Consider the following 4,985-nt stretch of genomic DNA (forward strand, 5'->3'; position numbering starts at 1 on the left):
AAGCTGTAGGTCCGTGGCTTTTTTGTCACAACATCAAGACCCACACCGCAAATTGAAGAAGCTCAGCCAAACACTTGGCAAAGGTGCATGCGCCAAAATATTGTTATTATACTATTAATATTTGCAATGACTAGGAAAACACTTGGATTCAACCAGGGTTCGGAAATTCTCATTTATGATTATTCGTTTTCATTCTTTTACGAGATTTATCGCGATCGATAATATTCCAAGTCTATTTTTGCATTCTTTTATCGCGAGTGAAAAATGCAAACAAATTTATCATATCTCACATTCGGAATGCGATCGACAAAAAAATTTTCGCTGCTTTTCATTCAAATAATCCATTCGCGATCACTCACAACAGCTTATCGCGATAAACTTTTCGCGAAAAATTTTCAACGACGTTAACCAATGTAAAATAAAAGATATTTTTTTCAAAATTATTTGGGAATACGTGCATACAACTTGTATGATAAAAGTACCTTACCCATATCGTAATTTAAATCAAATATTTACCAGTTAATTAACCGATTCCCGAAAATGAAGCCAAATCCTTTTCAAGGACTTCGTCATCCTTTGCTGCCAAAATACATTTACCGAAGTCAGCGGTTCAAAGCTGGAATTTAATGTTCATAATTCACCGCAGTCTTCATTTTTCAACCAATTTTTACTAAAAACCAAAAAAAAAATATTTTTGTGAACCTTTTTTTATAACATTTCAAAATTTTTTTGTAATTTTTTCGTTTTGGGGAACCACACAATTGTTTTTAACTAGTCTTTGTTATGGAACATTATTTATTTATTATTATTATAATCATATACAAATTCACAAATCAGGCTCAACTGGTCTCTTGCAAATATTACAAGCTTTAATAAAAAAAGTATCAAACTAAGTGAAAAAAATGAAGGCTCCAGTGAATTACGAACACTAAATGCCAGTTTAGAACCACTGTGCAGCAGGGGGTTTATTGTTCTCTTTTAGTGGAACTGGAAACTCAGCGTGCAACACGATCCCACGACAGCCGGTTCTACGTACCGGAATGACTCGGGTTTCACCCGACCAAGGGCTGTTGTTTCTGCGATCTAACCCCGTTTAGGTCGGCGAAGTATCTCAGAAGTTGTCCGTCCATAGGGCAACATTCACTACGCATTCTCCTACTCAGGGCTGGCATCGAGTCAAACCCTGGGCCAGAAATATACACCTGCTGTGTATGCCGAAGACGATTACACCACAACTCCACCTCAGTCAAGTGTAATGCCTGCGAGGGGTGGAGTCACCTCAGGGTCTGCTCGGGACTACGGACGCACAGACAGTGGACCACGTCGTACGTGGCCCCCTGTTGCTCAAACAGAGCAGCCTCCACGGCAAACAAAAGTCCGCCCGTGCAGCCCCACACACTCACACAGCAACCACACACAGTCGCCACAACACAACAACATAATAACACCACAGACCGTACCACAGCCACCACAGACCACATAACACACACAACCGCACCACCACCCACACGCCGCCGCCAACAACTCCTGGTTCCCCCTACAATCTGCACGGTATGTCAGACCAGAATATTCCGTCATGTGACATCAGTCAAGTGCAACACCTGCCTTGGCTGGTGCCACTTTAGGGCATGTTCAGGTCTGCGTACCACGCGAGATTGGACGGGGAATTTCGAGGGCCCGTGTTGCGCTGCTCGGTCGCAGACGTCAATTGCGACGCCCCCCACCACCACCACAGGGCGGCAATCACCTCAGCAGCACACACAGCCAACGGCGGCAAGAACATACACCTCACTCACACCCCACATCACGACACGTCTCCCGTACCACATGAAGCTCCTCCAATTTAACTGTAACGGGCTACAGAGCAAGATTGAGGAGATAACCGTCTTCATGTGTCGGCATGGTATATTAATAGCTGCGGTCCAAGAGACGAAGTTGCACAGCAATTCAACTTTGTTGAATTGCGCCGGGTACAACGTGCACCGTCGAGATCGCGAGCGAGATAATGGTGGTGGCTTAGCGTCCATCACGCACCACACCGTGCAGTATCGTCTTATCGAAGCAGACATCGACCGCAGGGATACCACCCTAGAATGTCAGGGCATCGCTATCCGGTCAGGCGATGTCGAGCTCGAAATATTTAACATATACATACCCCCTGTCACCTGCTGCCCGGCAGGATATCACCCTGATATAGGTGCGCTCCTCAGAGGTGAAAACCGTATGGTAGTAGGTGATTTTAATGCGCACCACGATCTTTGGCACTCAAGCCTGTCAAACGATCGTAGGGGAACAGACTTGGCTGAGCAGATAGACGATTCGACATTCTGCACAATGAACGACGACGCACCCACCAGGATTATGGGTAACTGCAGTAGCTCGCCAGACATTACAATAGTCAGCGCTGGTCTGATAAACAGCATAACGTGGCGACCTATGCTTACTCTAGCATCAGACCATCTACCCATAGTCATCTCGATTGAGAAACCAACCGACTTTGCCTCCGCCAAACACCGGACCTATATCAACTTTTCCAAAGCTGATTGGAAAGGTTACGCGGAGTTTACTGAAAACACCTTCGCAGCGCTCCCCACACCAACCGACGTCCATCTCGGAGAACGTAAGTTCCGCAGGGCTATCACTGCTGCTGCAGCTCGCTTCATACCGGCAGGACGTATATCGGACCCACGTCCAAACTTCCCTGCCGAAGCGGCTGTTCTAGATGATGAGCGTGATAGCCTTCGTCAGGCCGATCCCGGAGATCCCCGTATCAGGGATCTCAACGCGGAGATTCGGCAACTTGTAAACGTACATAAGCGGAAGAAGTGGGAGGAGCACCTGAAAACTTGTAATTTCACCTCTGGTGTGAGCAAGCTTTGGTCAACCGTGAGGTCATTGTCTAATCCGACGAAGCACGACGACAGAGTCGAAATTTCCTTCGGCGACCATGCTTCGTCGGACCCGGAGCGATGCGCGAGCTATTTTAGCCGGCAGTTCATACTGCATTCTCCGGTAGACAAAGCCAAGCGTCGAGTGACCAGAAGGCTGCACAAACTGCCAACAACTTGTGCCCCCCTTGCTTTCACTTGCGGTGAAGTTCAGGTGGCCATCGGGAAGGCGAAAGCCTCCAAAGCCATGGGTCCCGACGGAATATGCATGCTGATGCTGAAAAATTTGGGTCCTGCGGGGGTAGCGTACCTAACGGAGGTCCTCAACCTGTCAATGGCCACTCTCATCATCCCAGACATCTGGAAGGTGGGGAGAGTGATCCCACTGCTCAAACCGGGGAAACCCGCCAACAAAGGAGATTCGTATCGTCCGATTACACTCCTTTCCCCGGTAGCGAAGACACTCGAGGCCTTGCTACTCCCGTACTACACAAACCACCTGACCCCAGCGAAGCATCAGCATGGTTTCCGTAAAGTGCACAGTACAACAACAGCACTTAACGCCATAAACACTCAGATAACTCGTGGCCTTAACCGCAACCGTCCCTGTGAGAGAACGATTCTAGTAGCGTTGGACTTGTCAAAGGCGTTTGACACCGTCTGCCATTCCACGCTGCTAGAAGATATAGAGGCCTCCTCTCTCCCACAGAAGCTCAAACGGTGGTCGGCAAATTATCTGAGTGGTCGACATTCGTCGGTAATATTTAGAGACAAAACGAGTAAGCAGCGAAAAGTAAAACAGGGGGTTCCTCAGGGTGGTGTCCTTTCCCCGCTACTGTTTAACTTTTATATTTCAAAGCTCCCTCAACCACCAGAGGAAGTCTCGATTGTCTCCTATGCCGACGACTGCTCGATCATGGCGACTGGGAATGGAATTGATGACCTGTGTTTGAAAGTAAACGGCTATCTCTCCGAACTTTCTCGCTTCTTCACTGCAAAGTGTCTAGCCCTCTCCCCTACGAAATCCTCCGCGACCCTGTTCACAACCTGGACGAAGGAGGTCAGGCTACCGCTGGGGATTCACGTCGATGACACACCAATTCCGACGGTGAATAACCCCAAAATACTCGGAGTAACATTCGACAGCCTGCTCTCCTTCTCTGCGCACTCAACCGCTATTGTCAATAAAGTACAGAGCCGCAACAAGGTCCTCAAGTCGCTAGCCGGCAGTACTTGGGGCAAAGACAAAGAAACGTTGCTGGCAACATACAAGGCAATAGGCCGGCCGGTTTTGAACTACGCAGCGCCAGTGTGGTCGCCAGGGACTAGTAGGACGCAGTGGACGAAGCTACAGACGGTACAAAATACGGCACTTAGGACAGCGACGGGATGCCTCCTGATGTCGCCTGAACACCACTTGCACGGCGAGGCGCATATGCTTCCAGTTAAGGAGCATAATATAATGCTCTGCAAGCAGTTCCTGATCGGGAGCCACAGAAGTGGCCACCCAAACAGACAGCTGCTTGCAGAGGAGCCCTCGCCTAGGCACGTCAGAAGGCATCTATATGAACTGACGGACGAAGTCCAGAGGTTCATTAAGCAACCTCTGGACCCGGCAGCGTACAGACAGGCCCTGAACGGCATTCACAGGGACTCAGTCTCGAGTTATGTAGACTCTAGACCTGTGAATGCCGTTCTAGGCATACCACCCCCGGACATAGGCGAGACAGAGCTTCATCTGCCTCGGGAGACACGCACTACACTCGCTCAACTTCGCTCCGGCTACTGCAGCAGGTTAAACTCCTACTTGAGTAGGTTGAATGAGGATGTGCCGAACGAATGTCCGGCATGCGGAGAGACCCCACATGACTCGAACCATCTCTTCGCATGCCCGGAAAACCCGACAACCCTAACGGCCTTGTCCCTGTGGACAGATCCCACAGAAGCTGCACGCTTCCTAGGGTTGCCGTTAGTGGAACTTGACGACAACGACTGAGATACCAACCGATCTGGGCGGGGTTGTTGTAGCCGCTACAACAACAACAACAACATCCCGGGCACAACTTTCCCTGTGCTTTATAGATTGTGCAAAGATTA

Source organism: Rhagoletis pomonella, unplaced genomic scaffold (assembly GCF_013731165.1).
Source record: "Rhagoletis pomonella isolate Grant_MI unplaced genomic scaffold, Rhpom_1.0 Rhpom_scaffold_00046, whole genome shotgun sequence".
NCBI classification, from domain to species: domain Eukaryota; kingdom Metazoa; phylum Arthropoda; class Insecta; order Diptera; family Tephritidae; genus Rhagoletis; species Rhagoletis pomonella.